The 12,089-nt window shown below is 48.4% G+C and overlaps 1 protein-coding gene across 1 annotated transcript in view; it reads left to right on the plus strand.

Moving 5' to 3' along the window:
* The window catches only part of RPH3A (rabphilin 3A), a 279,514-nt gene that overhangs the window by 166,759 nt on the left and 100,666 nt on the right, over positions 1–12,089 (plus strand). The window lies entirely within an intron of this gene.

Genomic DNA, 12,089 nt, shown 5'->3' on the forward strand with positions numbered 1-12,089 from the left:
TGGACTCCCTCCCCATCCCACCCCCCCCCCCCATCGATGGGAGGTGATGAGAAGGGCATTCACCTCCGTGGGAGTCTTCCCCCCAAATCCACAACTCCAGCCTAATCCTGAGAATCATCAGACGAGCCCAAACTGGGGGGGGGGGGGGGGGCGGTGGGGGGCATTCCACAAAATACCTGACCAGCACTCCTCAAAAGTGTCAAGGTCATGAAACGGGGAAAGACTGAGGAACTGTCACAGAGTGCAGGACACTAAGAGATGTGACGGCTGAAGGCAACGTCAGAGCCTAGAGGAACCAAAAAAGCTATTTGTGAAATCCAAAGGAAGTCAGTTAACAGTATTGTACCAGCGCTAATTTCTTAGTTTTGACAAAGGTAATGTAAGATGTTAACATTAGGAGAAGATGAACAAAGGCTATGGGGGGCTCGGCTTTTCTGTAAATCTGAAATCATTACAAAATAAAAAGGGTCTTGAAATTTTTTAATGCTTATTTTTGAGAAAGAGAGACAGAGAGAGACAGACAGAGCGCAAGCAGGGGAGGGGCAGAGGGAGAGGGAGACACAGAATCTGAAGCAGGCTCCCGGCTCTGAGCGGTCAGCACAGAGCCCGTAAAAAGGGTATTTTAAAAGAAAGAAAGAGTCAAGAGATAGGCAAGCAGAGCAAAGAAATACCCTAGGGCCTCTCAGAGACACGGAGAAAACTTGGCTTATGATGGACATCTTCCATATCTTATGAGGTCTGGCTAAATTTCATATCTTGGTTTTGGATACATCTGTCACCCATCCCTCCAATAAATTTTTGTTGAGCACCTGTTGTATATTAGACACTGCTCTAGGCCCTGGGATACAGCTGTGACAGAGTATTAGGTGTCTGATCTCATGGAACTTATGTCGTAGTAAGAGAAACAGACTCTATCCATCTCTCTGAATAAATAGTAAACCATTAAGTGGCGACTTAATGCAGAAAACTAAGATAGGCAATGAGGGAGGGGTGATCAGAGAAGGCCTCTCTGAGGAGGTGACCGAAGCTAGGACATGAATGACAAAAAGAGGACTCACCGTGCGAAGAACAGGAGGAAGTGCAGTCCAGCAGAAGGAATGGCTGGTGCAAAGGGCCTGAGGTGAGACAAGCTTAGGTGTTTGATACACAGAGCAAAGGCCTGAGGCTGGAGCGTAGCGAGAAAAGGGAGGGTGGTAGGAGACAGGGCAAAAGAGGAGAGGGGGGCTAGGTAAAACGTTTGAAAAAAAGGGCAATGGGGAGAGCCTGGAGAGGGTCTCAAGGGAAGGGATGATAGGTCCTGGTTTGATTTTCGGGCTATACCACTGGTCGCGTGCAGCGAATGTATTGTAGAGAGATAGCATTCGCTGGCGGAGGCGACTGCTGTCGTCCAGGTGAGAGGTGATGGTGGCTGGGAGGCTGGATGCTGGATTCCATGAGATCCCGTTGAGGATCTCCCCAAATAGAGACCTGGGTGCTGGTTATTACCTAGGTCTTCTGACGCTGCATCTCACGTCGGTCGCTGTGCTCAGAGGTCGTGAGTGAAATTAGCACACCCTTCCTTTACTATGTCTTTGCTTTCTTTTATTCCTCGTCCGTATCCCTTTTACTCCCTTCTGTGTGTCCAGTACCCATATCTTCTCTTCTTGGGGACCACTTTGGCCTGATGTCTGAGAAAACCCCTCACAATCCCTAGGTTCCCCCCTTCTTCCTTCAAAACTTTCTTGTCCTGCATCCATTCTTTCTAGTGTTTTGAGAGGGACGGGCTGATAAATGTTATCCTGCTAGACTGGAAAGTGGCATTTCTTCCGGATGACGTTGGCGTGTTCGTGGTGATTGCTGTTGCCTTCAGATGGAACAGACATTTGCTGAAGTGCTTTCTAGCTGCTGAGCTCTGTGCTGCGTCCTTCCATGGGTTTCTTTCTTTCTTTTTTTTTTTTAAGTTTTTAAAAAATTTATTTATTTTGAGACAGCGAGGGAGGGGCAGAGAGAGAGGGAGAGAAAGAATATCCCTGCCAGTGCAGAGCCTGACCCGGGGCTCGAACCCACGAACCGAGAGGTCATGACCTGAGCCAAAGTCGGACACTTAGCCGACTGAGCCATCCAGCGGCCCCCTTTCATGTGTTTCAATCCCCTTTCATCCTTATAAACGTTTTACAGGAGGATAGAGAGGCTGAGAACCTCTGCTTCCTTTTCCTGCAATGAATTAGGGGACTATCAGGATCCGTCAATGAGGAGAAACGATCTTGTTTTGCTGCCCCTCAAGGTTAGCTTGAGAATGGCATACACAGGCTTATGAAAAGTACCCTCTGGAACTTATCTGGTTTCCCGGAAAAACCAGCAGGCATTTTCAAATGCAGCCAGACTTGTGTCCCCTGAGGCTTCTTCTCTCTTGGGTTCCTGTGCCCGAGAGGGCTGGTGCGAGGTTCCTGGGTTTGCTGTCTGAGTGAGCAGGAGCGTTCCATGGGGCTGCAGCTCGGGCAGGGGACATGCAGCCTTCACTCCTCATCTCCTTCTGCAAGACTCCTCTTCCATGTGGTTGGGGCCACGAGAGGGGCCGTGAGTGCACGGGTGGCCTGAATATCTGCCCAAATCCTTTGCAGTTTCCTGGGTGTGGTAATGATGGTAGAAGGCTCAGCGAACTGTAGGCATCCAGCCCAGAGGAAGAACCTTTCATCCAGGAGATAAATGGCTGGCAACAATGATGCCCCTTTTCATTCATTCATTCATTCATTCATTCATTCATGTAGCCACTTTTTTATCTGGTATTTATCCTGTGCCAGACCCTGTGTGAGGGACATAAGAGACAGATGTGGTGCCCTGTCCTTAGGAACTGTTAGGCTGTAGCCAGCAACTCTGACACTCATCTTCTGGAATGATGGTCTAGTCTATGTCCTTCTAACCTTGTGCATGGATAGCACTATCCGGAAGGCATGGGGCTCCTTAGAGAATCCCATTCGCTACTGGCACGAACCATTTATGGTAACTAGACGTGCAATTTAGGATGGTCAGAGGTCTCCCCCTCTCCACACTGGGGGTCATGGTAGGAGACAGGCTGTTACGGTGACTGAATTATGTGCACTGGGGGCAGAGAAGAGGAGGGTCCAGCTGTGTCAGGAGGAGCCAGAAAAGGGTCTTGGGAGCACGGACAGGTGCCCTGTGCCCGCCGCAAGTAAGTCCTTAAGTGTTTGTTTGGCACAAACACGGCACTTAATTAAGGGCGGAGGGTCTGGTGTCGGACAGGCGTGGGTTGAGTCCCTGCTTGGTCATGTGGTGATGTGTGAGTCTGAACACATATTTTATTCTGTCTGAGCCTCAGTTTTCTCATCTGGGAAATGGAGATCAATCCTAGGATTTACTCTCCAGGGATGCTGTAAGTATGAGACAATATCCTGCATGTAAGGAAGTTAACTGATGTCTTGGGAAATTGCTACTATCGTCCTTCATAAATTCTAGGGGGACTACCAGGGATCAAGAAAGAGGAACCTCAGTCTGGACTGGTATAATCAGAGAGATCTCCCTGAAGGAAGTGAACTTGGCCAAAGAAGGGATGATATCACTTTTGCGTCCTGTATCCCTAGCATGTGGCATGTAAGTCTGTCCTTAGCTTATGTTTGTTGACTGACTAAATGAGTGACTTTGAAGGAGGGGTAGGATGTGCATGCAGAAGGGTCTTTCCTGCATTTCTGTCTTCCCAGGGACCCTGTGTATTAGTGGGCTCAAACTACATATACAATTTTGTAGGTTTTTTTTTTAAATACGGAGATTACATCTTTTCAGGGTTACATCAAGACTCTGACAGCGTGGGGCTGTTTCACTTCTGCTAATACGGACTGTGCCACAGTTTATTTAAATGACCCTCCTATTCCTGGACAGTCACGTTGTTTCCAGTCTATTACTATTATAAGTGACGCCGTGATGTCAATCTTTGTCTACACATGTAATTATTTCCTTCGGTTAAATTCCTCAAGAGAGTCTAATGGGTCAGATGGTTAAGCGTATATAATTGTTAAGGTTTTGGCCATGTAGGACTACGTCACCCTCCGGGTAGGCTGTGACAATTTACTTCTACCCACCAGCTAATCTGACCACTAGTCTGCTGCCTGCAAGCTGGCCCCCCGCCATTTCTATGCCACTTTTCACTGCCTTGCCTGCTTAGCCAAATGAGATTCATGGGGAGAGCTAGCCTCTCTTTTTTCAAGCCTGCTGGATATCTGTCGTGTCATGTTAGGATTACGTAAGTGTGATGTTGAGAAATCTCCTTGGAGGAAAGATGGTCCCCAGATGTTGGAGCAAGGGCTGGAGCAGGGAGGGAGAAACACTCGGGGCACCGAGAGGTTGGGCACGCGGCGTGCCCCCTGCCACCTTTCACCCACCCACTTCCCGAGGTCTCCCTCTACCTCCCGCAGAGGTAGCCTTGTTCCTCCTCGCCACACCGCACTCGCATCGCAGATATATATGTCTTCCCCATGGCATGCTTCTCATGGCTCTCTTATAGTGGTCGCCACTCTCTTTTATCATTTGGGGGTCTCTTTCTTCTCCCTCCCATTGGCCTGTGTGGAGGGGTGAAGTCTTACTCATTTCAGAGTATCCCCAGCATCTGGCAGACGGTAATGATACAAAATGAATGAATGAATGATGATAATGATGATGATTAATAATAATAAAGTAATAGGGACACCTGGGTGGCTCAGTCGGTTGAGTGTCTGACTCTTGGTTTCAGCTCAGGTCACGATCTCGCATTTTGTGGGTTCAAGCCCCGCATCGGGCTCCACGCTGACAGTTTGGAGCCTGCTTGGGATTCTCTCTCTCTCTCTCTCTCTCTCTCTCTCTCTGCCCCTCCCTCACTTGCTCTCTCTGTCTCTCTCAAAATGAATAAATAAACTTAAAAAATAATAATAAAGTAACAACAGCAACTGATGTGTTGAGCACTTACTATGTGCCAGGCACTTTAAAGACTATATCAAGCCTTTTACATGTTTTATCTCATTGAATGATCCCATAAACTAATGATGTCGGTATTACTCTTATCCCATTTTACAGACGAGGATGCTAAGGCTCAGAGAGGTGTAGTGACTTGCCCAAGGTCACACAGCCAGTGAGTAGAAGAGGTGAGGCTCAAAACCAACTCCCTTTCAACCATTCTGCTAGGAGCTTGGTGAGTAGCTCAGCCACTAAATGAGGGCCAGCTCTCACTCTGCTCCCTCCCACCACTAGCCGATGATCAGGAGATGTTGACAGATGGGCAACCGAATTATTGAGGGATCTGGTTTGTTCATTGCAGGGAAAAGCCGGAGGGTCTTCTTGGAGGAGTGCTTTGAAAGACCTAACAGGAAATAGCTCTGCGTCTCCTGACCTCGCCTCCTCCAGTCACGTGCCTACCACCCCCTTATTCTGGACTCATTCCATTTTCATCACAGCTTTTAAAGCTACGTTTGGAAATGTAGATTCTCCCATCAAACGTTAGCCCCCTCCATCCTTAATGCCTTGACAGGTGTCCGGATGCCCAAGCTTTTTTCTCAAGCAGCTTTTCCTCTCTCTACTCCTTTCCCCACTTGCCCAAATGCGACCAGCTCAAATCTTACCCAGGCAGGTTTCCCAGCCTCTCCCAGCTTGCTCAGCTCTCTCCCTGTGGCCGGCAACTCTGGAGCTGATCATCTGGGATGATGACCTGGCCCAGGTCTTCGTAAAGTTGTTCCTTTCGAAGACACGGGACTCCTTGCGGGATCCCGTGAACCGCTGACATAGTCCGCTCATAACTACGCACGCGGTTTCGGCTGGTCACATTCCCCCTGCCTGAGGTTACAGTAAGGTGAGAGAAATAGGCATCAATAGTTCTGGTGATTTACTTATTCAGCATTGATCAGACATCAAGTCAGTTCTGGGCCCCGAGAGCTCAGAGATGCACAAGACTGAGCCAGTTCTCGGAATATCCAGTGTGATGGGAGGGCCGGTTACGTGGGCTGGACCCGGGGAGAGCGTTAGCTGTATTGCAGGAGCTCAGGTGAGGGACACACTTCAGCAACTGTTGAATTGAGGGTTGAATTGAAGGGTCGCCCTTCAGCAAGTGTTAGTTATTTCTTCTTTATAGACCAGAAGCAGATTCTGGAGGGGACCTGGGAAGGGAAGATAGTAAATTCTTCCCTTATTTTCTTGGCATAAGACTTTGCTTCTGGATTTGTTGGAATAACTAGAGCTGCCCCCTGAGAGATGCAGTCACTAAGGGGAGGGGAGGCAGGTGAACCCAGCACACCTAGAGGGCTGATTTCAGGGCAGATAATGCCATCAACGTGCTGGAAAGAAAAGAGAAAAGCCAACTTAGTTTTGCCCTGTGCTATATCAACTTAAGTACATTTGTTTACCAGAAAACATTATGTTGCTACTGGAAATGGAAATACAATATTTTTCTATGCACCTTAAAATACATATGTAACAGGGCACCTGGGTGGCTCAGTCGGTTAAGCGTCCAACTCTTTTTTTTTTTTAAGTTTATTTATTTATTTTGAGAGAGAGAGAGAGAAAGAGAGAGAGAGAGAGAATGAGCAGGGGAGGGGCAGAGAGAGGGGGGCAGAGGATCCAAAGCAGGCTCTGTGCTGGCAGGATAGCAGTGAGCCCCCTGTGGGGCTCGAATTCACACACTGTGAGATCATGACCTGAGCCAAAGTCGGACACTTAACCGACTGAGCCACCCAGGCGCCCCATGCTCAGGCCATGATCTTATGGTTCATGAGTTCAAACCCCGCATTGGGCTCTATGCTGACAGCATGGAGCCTGCTTGAGATTCTCTCTCTCTCTCTCTCCCTCTCTCTCTGCCCCTCCCCTGCTCTCTCTCTCAAAATATAAAATAAGTAGACTTAAATAAAAAACGTATGTAACGTTCAAACCTTAAAAAAATATGTATCCTCATATCACCTAACATCATCTTTTGCATTTCAGTCCAACGTGTATCACCCTTTGGAAAATGCATCTCGTCAATAATAATCATCCCAATAATGAAAGTAATAAATAAAAATGATACACGTAGGGCTTCCCATATCCCAGGCACCATTCTAAGTGCTTTTACGTATATCTTCTCATGGGATCCCAATGACAACCATGTGAGGAGGCACAGTTATGATCTCCCACTTTACAGATGGGGACACTGAGGCACAGAGAGGTTTAGCAACTTCCTCCAGGCCACAGTGTGTATGTAGTGGAGCCAGCCTGGAAGCTAGGCAGCCTTACCCTTGTAACCGTTCGATCATTCTGTCTCTGCCAATGCCCTTTCTCCAGCACCTATGGTAATTCTGGGCTGGATGCTTAACTAGACTCGTTGAGGAAGAAAGGGACACTCGTCTGTGTCCATTAGATCAACGAAACGTCCTGCCCGTGCTGGTAAGTGGGTGAGGAAGGTATTATAGTTCCATCTTACCGTTGAGGAAACTGAGGCACAGAGCGTGCAGCCGACGTGCCCAAGGTCACACAGCCGGTGAGTGGGAGAGCCAAGAATCAAGCTCAGAGCACCGGAAGGCAAGCCCGGGCTTCTTTCACCCCTCGCAGTACCTCGCTGGTAACACCGGACTGACTGATGAATAAATAATACTTGTTGACTTGTCATAAAAGCTTGCCTGGCCAAGTCCTGCAGTATCGTCTCCGTAATTACCCTATTTTCTCCTAAGGGGGCTAATGCACTTCCCCAAGACTTGCCTCTTTTCTCGGTGGGAAGGGATCTGGCGGGGAACATAGGCTGGTCTCGGGGACCCAGCAATTCTCTCTCTCACTTTTTCTTGCTCTCCTGTCTCTCTGTTCCATTTACTTGTTTTGTCTTTGACTGATCCCTGGTGGTGAGTTGTGCTCCTGAAAAGCTGCCCTGTGACATTTCTTCCCTTTTGTGTTCCTGGTGATGGCATTTCCCCAGGGGCTCACAAAGAGAAGGAGGGAGTGAATAAAGCGCCGCGTGCCCCGGTAGCGCCGTCCGGCGACAGAGCCTGGCGGTCGGGCTGGCGCCCTGAGGTCGAGTCCTTTCTGTTGTAGGGCCTCCATCCGTGTGCATGTGTGTGCAGATGCGTGTGCACACGCAGACACACACACACATACATGCGCGCACACCGTATTGTTTAGAGCGGATGTGTTATGAGTGAAGCACTGGGTCCTCTGGCCCAGTCGTGATTCCTACGGCTGCTTGCTGTGGACTTCTCATCGTAGGTCCCTCTGGCAGACAGGCTGTATTGGTTCCCTGTGGCTGCTGTAAAGGTGGCAACAAACCAAGTGGCTTAGAACAACACAGATTTATTATCTTATAGCTCCGGATGTCAGAAGTCCTGAAATCAACGTGTGGGAAGGGCTGTGCTCTTTTTGGAGGCTCGGGTGGGGCGGGACGGGGGGTGGATCTGTTTCCTTGCCTTTTCCAGCTTGTAGAGGCTGTCCTCATTCCTTGGCTTGTGGCCCCTTCCTCCAACCTCAAGGCCAGCATTATACTACCTTCATCTGTCTCTCTCTCTCCCTCTCTCTCTCAATCCTACACTCCAATATCACCCCCACCCTCCTCCTCCCTTTTTACCTTATGAGGATTCTTGTGATTACATTGTATCCACCCAGATGACCCGGGATAATTTCTCCATCTCAAGATCCTTAACTTAATCATACCTGTAGAGTCTCGTTTGCCTCATAAGGCAACATACTCACCACTTCTGAGGATTAGGACGTGGACATCTTTGGGGGCCGTTATTCTGCCCCACTTGCCAAGTAAAATGGGGGCATTGGTTGCCCGCCAGCGCAGTACCCGTCCTGCTGGGAGACAGTACATCACACTGGGGCCTGAAAGTACTTAGATTCACACCCTGAGCCTCCCCCTCTTCCTAGCTGTGTTACCTCAGGCAGGTCACCTGACATCTCTGTGTCTAATTTCCTCATCTCTAAGATGGGTAAAACTTCACTGTACTAAGTGATGGATAGTGTTGGAGTGATAAAGCATGTCGCTGGGTGAATAATAAACACCAAAAATAAAAATGGGAGAGATCATTATAATTAGGGATGCCATGTAGCATAATAGTTATAAACTCCAGGGGCCTCTGTTCAAATCCCAATTCCACTTCTGAAGGAAGTGGCCTCAAGCTAGTTGCTTTAGGCATCCAAATCTTAGTGTTCTCACTTGTCAAATGGAAATAAAACTGTAACCACCCTAACCCCTAGGCTTGTTGTGAGCATGAACAACATGGGTGGTGCCCATGAATCTCCCAAAACATAGTGGGTCGCTTTTGTGGTTATGGTTGTCACCGTCACCATCATTGCCCATCCCCCCTGGGGGTGACTGAGAGCCTTGGTGGGCTGCCTCTGGCCCCAGCAGAGCAAGGACAGGACGGGACAGCTTGCTGAATCTGGGACCCTGAGAAATCGCATGGCAGTGCTCCATTCGTGAGAGGATCAGAGCCTGGCTGGGCTGAGCCTTGAGGTGTCTGGTTTCGAGGTACCTCCCTGCTGCAGATCTGTCGGAACTTACAGCAGCAGCTGGTTCTTTGAACTAAGAGCTCTCCAGGAGCTCCCAGAACAGAATGAGGGTTTAGAGATGGTGACCAGCGCAGCGCGGAGGCTGGGGCAAAATCCCCAGAGAAGGTGGGGCTAGTTCCTAGATGGCGTGGTCATCAGGAAAGGTGCAGAGCTCTGGTTTCAACCATATTATCGTTTTTAAAATTTGCTGCAAAGCCCTGTGTTTCAGTGAAGGCTTGGGCAGATGCCCAGTATGCAAAATACTTAAAAGCACAGCTGCTCTAGTTGAAACCAGGATGTATGTGGGGGGCAACTCAGGCCTCCTTTTCACTCCATCAGGGGCCTCCAGGGGGCCCAGTTTGAGGAAAAAAAAAACTAACAGGGTGGCACAAACACAGGCCTTGAAGTCAGACAGACCTAGGATTGCAACCCTGCCTCTGCCACTGCCTAACTGTGAGCTTTGGGGTTTCATTCCACCTGCTTGAGCCTCAGTCTTTTCATCTTAAAATGGATAATAAATACATAGCACTCACCTCACGCACTTGTGTAAGCTGGAGTGTAAAGTGTAAAATGCTTAGCATAGTGCACAGTAGGTGTCTAAGAATTTAGCAGGTGTAGCTATTTTCATTTCCTCAGAGGGATCTGAATTAGAGACAGACCCTTCGGAATATGTACCTAATCCCCAAGGAAGCTGTGAGGTAGGGTAGACTATTCCTTGGGACCAGGAGCCAAAAGACCTGGGAAATATTGGGTCCTGATTCTACCACCAGTGTCCTGTGTGACTTTAATCCCCATCTTTTTGGATCACTCTTCAGATGTTTACTGAGGGCCTACTATGTGTCGGGCGCTGTCCTAGGTGCTGGAACATAGGCCCTGGTACCTGAAAGGCCTAAGTTCCAGACCCATCTCTGCAACTTCGTAGCTCTTTGTGTCTGAGCAACTCCCTGCCTCTCCCTGGTCCTCACTTTCCCCATGTGTAAAGTGAGGGGATTGAACTTGTGTCATTGGGTCTTCCCAGCAAAGATTCAGTGGGATCCTGCCAAAAAACCATAGAATGTATTTGAACTTGACTGTGAGAGAGTCATTTTGCAGCATGGGCTTTGGAATCATACAAACCTGGGTTTGGATTCTGTGTCTGCCACTTACTGTGTAACCTTATGCAAGGGACTTAATTTCTTGAGGCTCAGTTTCCTCATCTTTAAAGTGGGAGTAGTAATACCCTCAAAGGGGTCATGGTGAGGATTGAAGGAAATGATACATGTAAACTGTAGCAGAATGACTGGTGCATCGTCCGTTCTTAATAAATGACAGCTGCCGTTGCTACCGCTGCCACTATAATCGTCACCATCATCACCATCAAGGTCACCACCACCACCACCATCATCGTCACCATCATTGTGATCATTATGATCATGATCATCTATAAAGCGAAGCTCTAAATGATCTCTAAAACTCTGACATTTTAAGCCTTACTTTTCAAGGGGAGAATTAAGTGACAAATGTGGTAGTTCATTCTGGGCCATCTGAGTGGGACACTTTAGAAGGGTTCCCAGTAGAGAGGGTTCTTCTTCACTTCGCTGTTCTAAATAGATCTTGGTCTGCTTGAGATAGCCTTTCCTTTTCCCGTAGTAAGCAGGAATAGGGCCCTTGAGATCTGGAACACTGGAAGCTATGGGAATAAATTTTTCTCTGTATATTTCTCCTTTTTAATATAATTTTTTGTGTGTTTATTTATTTTGAGAGAGAGAGCAGGGAAGATGCAGAGAGAGAAAGAATCCCAAGTAGGCTCTGAGCTGTCAGTGCAGAGCCTGATGTGGGGCTCGAGGTCATGATCCGAGTTGAAATCAAGAGTCGGAAACTCAACCGACTGAGCCACCCAGGTGCCCCTGTATTTCTCCTTCTAATGATTTTATTTTCTTGTTTCTGGATTTCACTTCAGATCTGTTGTGGATGGGTCTTTGGGGGAGGCTCAGTTGCACGATTTAGACCTCCTATAATCTCCCAAGTTCATCCCGCTTACACCACATGCTGAAAGGTGAGGCTTGGCACATCCTGGGCACATCCTTTCTCCCTCTGTCAAGACATTTGAGTTGTAGGACAGTTTATGGATTATGGGATCCTAGCAGCCCACAACTTTGATGTTCTTATGTTGCTTTTTATGTTTAGGAAAATTGGGTAGTTATATCCTCATTTTACAGTTGGAACTTAGAGACATTAAATGACTTTCCCAGGGTTGTATGGGGGCTAGAACTGGTTCCCAGAAATCTGTCAAATGCGTTTTCAACTAATCCCCTTAGAAATGTACGTTTGCTAAGCCTTTCATGCTCTGAATTCTGAGGCATTCAAGATGCAGGTCAGAAATCCGAAGTAATGTGGGTGAGGACAGGTCAGCTGGGCTGAGTTTTGGGGGGTAAAAACCACGTGGAGGCTCCCACACTGGGGTCAAACTCTTTCCGGCACAGAGGAGCAATGAAGGTCTGGGGGCGTGTGTGGTGATGTCGAGAAGTCCCGTCCTCCCGCCTCCCACTACTCCCCCTTCTCTGCTCTAACCATCCAATAACTTAACTTCGCCGCCTGAGGGTTCGCTTCCCGCCCATCCCTCCGCCGCCCGCCGCATCTTAGCGCTG

Source organism: Panthera leo, chromosome D3 (assembly GCF_018350215.1).
Source record: "Panthera leo isolate Ple1 chromosome D3, P.leo_Ple1_pat1.1, whole genome shotgun sequence".
NCBI lineage: Eukaryota > Metazoa > Chordata > Mammalia > Carnivora > Felidae > Panthera > Panthera leo.